Source organism: Cannabis sativa, chromosome 3 (genome assembly GCF_029168945.1).
Source record: "Cannabis sativa cultivar Pink pepper isolate KNU-18-1 chromosome 3, ASM2916894v1, whole genome shotgun sequence".
NCBI classification, from domain to species: domain Eukaryota; kingdom Viridiplantae; phylum Streptophyta; class Magnoliopsida; order Rosales; family Cannabaceae; genus Cannabis; species Cannabis sativa.
Window position 1 is genome coordinate 75,391,734 of NC_083603.1, and position 10,850 is coordinate 75,402,583.

General features: G+C 35.7%; 1 non-coding gene across 1 annotated transcript; it reads left to right on the top strand.

Annotated features, from left to right (window-relative positions):
* Positions 1-4,599: 4,599 nt before the first annotated feature.
* Positions 4,600-4,706, top strand: LOC115711777 (small nucleolar RNA R71). The gene has a single exon (XR_004010653.2). It is a non-coding gene; the product is annotated as a small nucleolar RNA R71 (small nucleolar RNA).
* The last annotated feature ends 6,144 nt before the right edge of the window (positions 4,707-10,850 follow it).

Sequence of the window (10,850 nt, forward strand, 5' to 3'; positions counted from 1 at the left end):
TATCTGGCGAATAGAAAGTAAAGAATGATTTCCTTCGAGCTTAACCAAACAAAAATAAATTGTGGAGATCTCATTTCACTTAGCTGAAATATCATTTATACAGGGCTAAGTGTTTTAAGGATAAAATACATTGTACGGTGTTACGGTAATTTAATCCTTTTACATTGTAAATCATCTATATAGAGGATCAATTGATCACATTAGGTTTATAATAATGGATAACTAATGACGTGTCTATATCATGGAACATATAGAGCGTTCTATATGACTGAGAGTGCAATTCCAAGTTCTAAGTGTGGATTCAACGAGGAATTAATAAGTTAGGGAATTTACTTGGTAAATTCGGTTCGACTTATTGGAAGCTCGGTTATATAGACCCATGGTCCCCATACTAGTTGAGACCATACTGCTTGTAAGACTCAGTTAATTGATTTTAATTAATCAATTATAATTCTAAAAGTTCGACTATGTCTACTTTATGAATTTTCACTAAGCAAGGGCGAAATTTTAAAGAAAAGAGATTCTAGGTTTATTTATTGATTAAGAGACTTTACAAGTCTAAATTGATAAATATATTAAATGGCAATATTATTTAATAATTATTTTCAAGTTATTAAATAATTAGAATTGGCATTTGAATGGTTAAATTGGAAAATTGGCATTTTTGAGAAAATGGGAATGAAAAATAACAAAATGGAAAAGTTGCAAAGTGACGCCCAATTTCCTATTCTGGCCGCCCACTATGCATAGGCCTTTACCATTTTATTTTTTTCATTATTTTAATGCCACACAATTCTAACCTAAACCTAGAGGGTTTTCTATAAATAGAAAGTGTTGGCGTCAGGAAACAGACACACAACATTGAGCATCAGTTTCCTTCAGAAAAGGCCACACGCCACCTTCTCTCTTTTCTTCTCTCTAAGTTTCGAAATTCCTTGAGTGATGAGTAGTGCCCACACACATCAAGTGGTATCTCAATCATAGTATGTAAGACTATGGAAATTCTGCATCAAAGAAGGAGAAAAGAAGATCCAGATTCAGATCTTGATTATGCTCTGCTACAATAAGAAATCAAGGGCTAGAGATCTGAATGGAAGGAGTCATATTATTCCACTGCACCCACTGTAAGGTTTTCTAACTTTATATGTGTTTATTTTCATTGTTTTAGAATTCATATTAGGTTGTTAATAAACATACTTGTTAGTAAATCTAGATCTTGGTAAAATAATTTCCAACATCAGCATACCACGGTACCATCAGGTTTTCCCTCACACTAAAGAGTTGTTCATCAGGAAATTACTCATTTATCTATACCTCTTTCGTATTCTGGCTCTCTTCTAGCTCTAGTCTTGACAAATGATCTGCTAGCAGATTCTCAGTGCCCTTTTTGTCCTTTATCTCTAAGTCAAACTCCTGAAGTAGAAGTACCCACCGAATCAATCTTTTCTTTGCATCCTTCTTGGTCATAAGGTATTTAATCGCTGAGTGATCTGTATAGACAATACCCTTATTCCCAATTAGATAGGGTCGGAACTTATCACAAGCAAACACAATTGCCAGCATCTCTTTCTCTGTAGTGGCATAATTTAGTTGAGCATCATTCAGGGTTCTTCTAGCATAGTAGATTGTGTAAAATACCCTGTCAACCCTTTGACCCAAGACCGCTCCGACTGCATAATCACTTGCATCGCACATCAACTCGAAAGGCAACTCCCAATTTGGTGAAGTGACTATTGGTGCTGAAATCAATTTTTCTTTTAGAACCTGGAATGCCTTCAAACAATCCTCTCCAAACTCAAATGGAATGCCATTAACAAGTAAACTGGACAATGGTTTAGAGATCTTTGAGAAGTCCTTAATAAATCTTCGGTAGAAACCAGCATGTCCCAAGAAACTCCTTACTCCTTTCACAGAAACTGGAGGTGGCAAATTCTCTATTGTTGAAACTTTAGCTTTGTCCACCTCAATTCTTGCTTTTGAAATTTTGTGTCCCAGAACAATTCCTTCTGTTACAATAAAGTGGCACTTCTCCCAATTTAGCACCAAGTTAGACTTCTCGCATCTGATTAGCACCTTTTCTAAATTCTCTAAGCAATGATCGAAGGAGGAGCCAAAGACCGAGAAATCATCCATAAAGATCTCAATACAGGATTCAATTAAGTCTGAAAAGATAGCCATCATACAACTTTGAAAAGTAGCAGGGCCGTTGCACAATCCGAATGGCATTCTTCTAAAAGCAAAGGTACCGTAGGGACATGTGAAAGTAGTCTTTTCCTGATCTTCGGGTGCTATGGCTATTTGGTGGTATCCAGAGTAGCCATCAAGAAAACAGTAATATTCTTACCCCGCCAATCTGTCTAGCATTTGATCAATGAAGGGCAAGGGAAAGTTGTCTTTTCGGGTTGCTTTGTTGAGTTTTCTATAATCGATACAAATCCTCCAACCAGTGACTGTTCTTGTGGGAATCAACTCATTCTTTTCATTCTTGATCACGATCATTACACCTTTCTTTGGAACTACTTGCACAGCACTAACCCACTTACTATCTGAGATGGGATAGGCCACTCCAGCATCCAACCACTTGACTACTTCTTTTCTGACAACTTCCTTCATAGGTGGATTGAGTCTACGTTGTGCATCAATTGTTGGCTTAGCATTTTCTTCCATCAAGATTCGGTGCATCATAGTTGAGGGACTGATTCCCTTGACATCACCCAGTGTCCAAGCAATGGCTTTGTTGTGCGCTCGCAGTACTCTCAGTAGTCTATCCGTTTCCACATCAGAAAGAGAAGCTCACACAATAACTGGCAGCTTTTTATCTTCACCCAAAAACTCATACCGCAAGTGACTAGGGAGCACCTTCAACTCAAGCTCTGGAGGTTTTTCAGTAGATGGCATCAAGTCTTTTGGCACTACTCCCAGTTCCTCATAATACCTTCTGTTCAATGGCCCATAGGAATCAAGCCATTTCACATAACCCATTACATCTTGTCCCTCTTGCTCCGTCAATTCATCTTCAGTTAGGCTCAGTTCGAGAGGATCATCTAGCAAATTTTTCTCACTCATAATTGTATCAATCAAATCAATGAAGAGACAGTTATCACTTGCCTTTGGGTATGTCATTTCCTTTAACACATTAAAGACGACTTCTTCTCCTTGGACTCTCAGCTTTAATTCACCCTTCTAGACATCGATCAAGGCTTGGCCAGTTGCAAAGAATGGTCTCCCAAGAATGATTGGGACATTGCTATCTTCTTCCATATCCAGAACAATAAAGTGAGCTGGAAAGATGAACTTGTCAACCTTGACTAACACATCCTCAATGACTCCTCTAGGATGAGCTAGTGATCGATTCGCCAATTGTAGAGTTACCGTGGTTGGCTTTGCTTCTCCCAACTGCAATCTTTTAAACACTGACAGAGGCATCAAGTTAATGCTGGCTCCCAAGTCACATAGTGCATTTATTCCTTCAATTCTCCCAATGGTACAAGGAATAGTGAAACTCCCTAGATCTCTGAGTTTGGGAGGGAGTTTCTTCTGCAAAAGGGCGCTGCACTCTTCAGTTAGAGCCACTATTTCATAGTCCTCCATCTTTCTCTTCTTTGACAGAATCTCCTTCATGAACTTCACATAACTCGACATCTGTTCTAAAGCTTCAGCAAAGGGAATGTTAATGTGTAGTCTTTCCAAAACGTCTAGAAACTTTGTGAACTGCTTGTCTAGATTGGTCTTTCGGAGTCTCTGAGGATAGGGTATCTTCACATGATGATCAATACTGATTGGTGGAGACTGTTGTGATGGCACAGGGCTATGAGTAGCCTTCTATACTATTGATGTTGGGATTGGCACTGGTTGAGCTTTAATCTCCTCATCTACTGGTTGTGTCAATTCAGGCCCATCATATTTCTTACCGCTCCTTAGGGTAATTGCCTTGCAGTTTTCCTTGGGACTGACTTCAGTTGTGCTAGGCAAATTTCTTTGAGGATGGGTTGCTACCTGAGTTGCTAGTTGCCCCATTTGAGTCTGTAAGTCTTTAATGGAAGATCTAGTTTCAGTCATGAATTGTAACAATAAATCTGTTTGCAAACTAGAATTTCCACCAAAGGCTTGTTGCTGAGTATACTGTTGGTTCTGTGTCTGGTTCTGATTTCTTTGCTGATAGAACCCACTGTTTCTTCGGTTGCCTCCTTGGTTGAACCCATAGTTGTTGTTGTTGTTCTGAGAATAATTTCCAATGGCTTTTGCTTCATCCATTGGCAAATCATCCACATCTGCTTGACACTCAGAAAAGTGATGGGGACCTCCACATATCTCACAAACCACTTGAGCTTGTTTGGCTTGCCCTGCGATCAGCTTTGTTAGGGCCTCAACCTGAGCTGTCAGCTTTGTAATGGCATCAACCTCTAGCACACCAGCTACCTTCATAGTTTGACTCCTTTTAGTTGGCCACTGCTGATTGTTTAGAGCCATCTCCTCCAAAAGATCATAAGCCTCATTTGCACTCTTTCTCATAAATGCTCCACCAGCTGCTGCATCTATAAGAGTTCTAGTGTTACCAACCAACCCGTTGTAAAAGTTGTGAACCAGCATCCACTTCTTATACCATGATGAGGGCACTTTCTGATGAGATCCTTAAACCTCTCCCAAGACTCATGGAGAGATTCATTATCTTGCTGACAGAAGTTGTTGATTTCTCCTCGCAACTTGGCAGACTTTGCTGGAGGAAAGAACTTTGACAAAAATTTCGTTGCCATGTCATTCCAGGTGGCAATAGAGTTTGGTGGTAGGGAATTCAACCAGCTCTTGGCTCATTCTCTGAGCGAGAATGGAAACAGTCTCAGACGAATGGCATCATCACTAACTCCATTGACTTTAAAAGTCTCACAAAGTTCCATGAAGTTCGAGAGATGCAGATTAGGATCTTCAGAAGGGAGGCCACCAAACTGAACTGAGGACTGCACCATTTGAAGTATGGCAGACTTGATTTCAAAGTTATTAGCATCCACTACCGGTGGCCTGATACATGACTGCACCCCATAAGAGTAGAGAGAATGTAATCTCTCAAGCTACGACCATTAGCTTGATCTTCAACGGCACCACCATTATTACCATTATTGCCTCCATCGTTTGCAGCATTAGCATTCACATTAGCAGCCATGATTTCTAATGTTTCAGCAGTTGCTGAAACTCTTTCTTACCTCTTGTTCTTTCGGTTTCTCCTACAATTTTTCTCGATTTCAGGGTCAACGGGTAATACAATTGCTTGCCCTTGGCAGCGCATGCACTCAAAATACCTGAAATAGATCAAAACAGTTTTGCAAGAGAAAGGTTAGAAATTCAGCAAGAGAAAATATACCAAAGTAGAAGTTAGTATAATTTTATGTAATATTAATCTTTAAACAATTCCCCGGCAACGGCGCCAAAAACTTGATGCGATATTTTGCACATGCAAGTGTACGTACCGTTTCAAGTAGTAAACTCACCAGGAGTGAGGTCGATCCCACAGGGAGTGTAGTTAAGTACGTTAAAATTAAAATTTTACTTCTATTTGGTTAAATAAAAGAATAGAAAAGAATGAAAACATAAGAAAACTAGTAAGAAGCAATGATTGAAGAAAAGTGAAAGTTAATAAAAACTAGGGCTTCGATTTCAATTGTTTCTATTAAATATGGCCTAATATGATTATTTTTCTAATATTAATTTCTATGCAATAGCATGTTTACTAAGGTAATTTATAGTCTTCTCAGATGTATAAATCTCAATTACATGCAAACTTTCTACTCTCGTGATAAATTTAACATGCAACAGGCATTAAACACAGAAACCCTATAAGCTATCTAAATCATATAGGTACTCTCGTCCTATATTGAAATTCAGTTCTATTTTAGTATAGCATATTTGACACTCACTTCTAAGATCTTGCATGTTAATCATAGACAGATAATTGGTGATCAGACAATTAAAAGTAATTAAGCACAAATAAAATAGAATACATAGAAATTGGGGGGGAAATAAATCATATTAAAACCATAAACAATGTTAAACAATATCCATCTAACCCTAATTAAAGTGTTTAGCTACACATGTTCATTGAAGCACAATTACACATACTAACTTTAAGAAAAGAGATGAAAATAGAGAAGAGAAGAAGAGAAGAATGCTGAAAACCCTGAGAAGTATGCTTCCAATATTGCAGTTGATCTCTCCACTCTGTATCTGAATTCTCTCTTTTTTTTTTCTCTCTGAAATTTCTTGCTGAAATCAATTCCCTTCTTCCCTTTATATAGGCATTGAAGGCCTATAAAGATGGAAAAAACGCACATGTTTAAATTCCAATTCGAATTTAAATTTTTGGGAAACCTCACACGAGATATTTTTTCTGCTGCGTTGACTGATAGTATTTTGGTCATAACTCTCTCCATATTTCTTGGAATTGGACGATTCAAGATGTTCCAGAAAGATAAAAGAGAGATCTAGAACTTTCATGTTTTAACTTTATCCAAAATATAACCAGAACATCATCAAATTCAGGCTTGAAATTTTAGCTTTATTTTCTTGCACAATTTTCTCTATTTTAAATATCATGATATTTTTATCTTTTTTCCCATATTTTTCTCTGATATTTTCTAATCTTCTTTTATTTTAAATCTGCACAAATAAAAGATAATAAGCATAAAAATGCTCCAAACACGATTAAAACTCAATTAAAAATATACTAAACTTAATCTAAAATTAATACTAAAAATAACCTAACAAATTCCCCCAAACTAAGTTTTTACTCGTCCTCGAGTAAAACAATAAATAAACATTAAACAAGTAAATCTCCAAAACATGAGTAATTTTTAAGTAGCTTCAATAACATGATTATGAAATAATTCACTTATGCATATAATCCAGAATTTCAGTTCAATTACACCCTTGACAGATTTCAATTTATTTTCATTTAGCTCATAAAACCATAGAATGCAATTACCTAACAATTAAACCACTTTATGCATGCCAATTACAATCATCAATCCACTAACCCAAAATTCCATATGCTTGCAATACCTTACTACTCTCCACTAATATAGATTAATGCACAACTAAGAATCAGAAGGTCTTTCTAGGCTTGTAATGTTAGGCTTAGGTAAAGGTAGTTGAAATGGTCATTTAGGCTTTCCTATACCATAAGCTTCTCCAATCATGTCACCCACAATACTTTTCACACAATCCCAATGCCCATTTTTCTAATTAAATGAGAGATATTATTATTTCAACAAGGTTGCAACAACTTTATATTTATCTTTTCTTTTTTCAAGTTGTTGCCAATCAATTTTTTTTTATATATTCTCTCAATTTTCACAGTTTTTTTCACACACATACAACAAACTTCCCATCCAAATTCCTCCAAACTAAAGATCTACTTATGGTATGATTATGTTTGAAATTTTTGATATGTATGGGTTTATCTTTTCAGGCTCAATATGTGTAGAAACAAAAAAAAAAAAAAAAAAACAGGTTAAGGCTTAAAAATGGCCAGTAGGATAAAATTATATGGATGGCTTGAAAGGCACAATCGATCCAAAAATTGCCTAAATCACTTTCCTAGTAATGCATAATTAATTATTTCGCCTCAAATAGAAAGCAAGCAAGTTCTAGAATTTATTTCAAACAACTCTCCATATTTCACAATTTGCATACATAAATCAATTCAATTACTAGAAAATTACTTAATATGATTACATGTTCTTTCAAGTATAAAATTTAAATTAGTCAAGAATGTAATATCACCAAGCACACGAATTTTTTTAAAAAATATATAAACTTTTCAAATCATGCTGCCTACCTACTTTCAAATTGACTCATATTAAGAAAATTGACTCAAAACAATAAAAACTAAAAACTAAAAATTAAAAATTAAAAGACATAAAACTTTAAAAAAAACTCAAAATAAAAATTAAGTCACTCCTCCCCCCAAACTAAAGTGACACATTGTCCCCAATGTGACATTAAAGAAAAAGGAAAGGAAACTTACCTGGGTGCCACATCAATAAGCGGTTGACGCCCATAATAAGCGTCATGCAAGACAACTTGAAAATTGTTGTTGTACTTGCCTTCAAGCTTGGCAAGCGATGAGTTTGAATCAAAGTCAGTAACAACAACATAAGACTTTGGATGATGAGCTTGGGGAAAAGCCTTTCGTAGCTCACAGAGGATGTAATATGGTGTTGATGAAATATATGGATTCATTGGTGGTTTATTAGTCAATATCATTGATGAAGTCGAATCAATGATGTCATGTGCTTCCTCATCCTCCAATGTCACAGTATCTACTCTTTCATCTAACAAACCTTCTTCTTGTTGCTCACTTTCCACGTGGCTATTCATACCCTCACTTGTGATTTCATATTCAATGAGTTCCTCTTCACAAGGATCTTGATCTTGAATTGTAGGCTCATCATCTTCCTTGTATTCAACTAACCACCCTTCTTCATTGTAGCAATAACTCTCATAACTTTCATCATTGGAATTATTACATTTTGAATCATGAGCCATTGAATTATCACATAAGGATCTCACCATGTCAGTTAAGCGATTAATCTCTCCTGGAAGTGATTGCAGAAGTGCTAGTAGTTGCTCCTCTTTTTCAGTTTGTTGGGATGAATTTGGGCAATAAGGTGGGTATTGGTGACTCCAACCCTGAAGTGATGGATCCCAATACCAGTCGTAATCAAAATCTGCCATATTATTCAATAGATTTATTACATCATAGCCTCTCATTAATAGAGGCGCTCCAGTTGCCTCTGCTCCATAATAAACCCAACTTCTTGTTTCATCATTAAGTCCATTATAAAAGAGCCACGTAAAACACCCACTTGAGAAAGTGGGATAACATCTCTCTCCATACTCTTTAAATCTCCTCCAAGCAGAATAGAATGGTTCATTGTGTTGTTGGGCAAAATCCTCAAGATATAGCATCTGAATTTATCTTGCAGGTCAAGCTCATCAATAAAACATTAGTAAAATAAAAAAAATAAAACTAAATTAGTACTAAAAAGATAAAAATTTGAAACACAAAAAATTAATACTAAAACTAAAAAGAAAAACTTGTTACGAAAATTATGATCACTCCCCGGCAAAGGCGCCAAAAACTTGTTACGAAAATTATGATCACTACGCAAGTATACGCAGTCAAGTAGTAGCTCACGCAAGTGAGGTCGAACCACAGGAAATTGGACTAATTACTACTAAATTATACTTATGATTCTATCTGGTAAAATAATACTTTTTGTGAATTAAATAGAACAATTCAGAAAATAATAAATGAAGATTAATCAAGATGAGAGATTAGGGAGGTGAATCCTACTGTTAAGTTACCAGTGTTAAAACCTAATTGCTATCCTTTTCTCAATGTGAATGACAGATTATGAATTAACCTAACTCTTTTCAGATCTTTTAGGTTATAAATCTCATGTTCTCTAATTAACTTCTTAATTAAACCAACATGAAATCAGCATTAAGCAATAATCTATTTATCACTAAGGCTATGTAAATACTTTCGTTTCACATCAAAACCTAGACTATCCTATTTTAGCATTCTCAATTCTCACTTTTCAGATTTCGAATTGAGATCATTAAACATGTAAAAGGTGATCAATCTTGCACATGGAATTAAACACAAATATAGATAGTATTCACAATCAAGATGGAGGAATGGCAATTATTTACTAACTAGCCAAAAACTTAAACAACATTCATCATCCTCCCTTAATGGGAAATTTAGCTCATAAAAATAATAAAAACATCCATGATTAAATCTGAAACAATAATAGACATAAAAGAAAGAATAAAGGGTAAAAGAAAGAAACTAGAAGGTGATATCGCTCCGTGTCTTCAAGATAGCTTCCTCTCCACTTTCATCCACTATTCAGGTCTGTTTCTGCTTAATTTGACCTTCTGAGTTGTATTCCTTATATAGGGATGAAAGGTGTGCCTCCAATTGAGAGAAAAATTAGAATTAGGTCAAAACTACGTCTTCCGTACCTAGTCGCGACTAGCCTATAAGCTGGTCGCGACTACAGGCAAAACTCGAAAAACCGTGTTTCTGCCAATTCGTCAAAGTCGCGACTAGAGTCGCGACCACAGAAAAGGGTCGCGACCTGGCTCGTTGGTGGTCGCGACTACTGACACCTCTTGAGTAGATTTTTCCGATTTTTTGCTAGTTTGTCCCGTCTTTTCCTCAATTGACTGAATTTGAACTTTGATACCCCGGGAACTTGAAACAATGAAAATCAAGCGTAAAACCGCTCCAAAAGACGCCAATAGACGAGAAAATGCTTACTTTTCAAACCCAAAACATAGGCTAAATATAACCTAACAAAATTCAGGATTACATAATTGTAGATCATGTTTCCAGCCATCCGCATTATTAGATTCCCAAAACAGAAGTTGTAAGAATCATCCTCTTTGAGATAATTTAACGAGTGAATCAAAGAAACTAATAATATGAATAGGAGTTCATGATTACTCAAGATTCAGGCCGATCTACTATTGATCATCCTTATAATATGGATTAGGTCTTTATTTTAAATGACATATTTAATAAAGACAACTTAATTATATATCAGTTTATTTCATATATAATCTCTATTATATGCAGTACCTTCACTTAAATGTCATACTACATCAACAATCTGAATTAAGATTGCTTGCACTGAATAACGGACATTAATAAAACATACTAGCAACCGTTGATTAAAGATTTGATAACTTTAATATGTTCTTGACTATTATATTCAAGGCTAAGTGATCTTGATTCTCCGTACAATACAAGTCATAACCTCATATATGATTAAGGAATTTTTGAT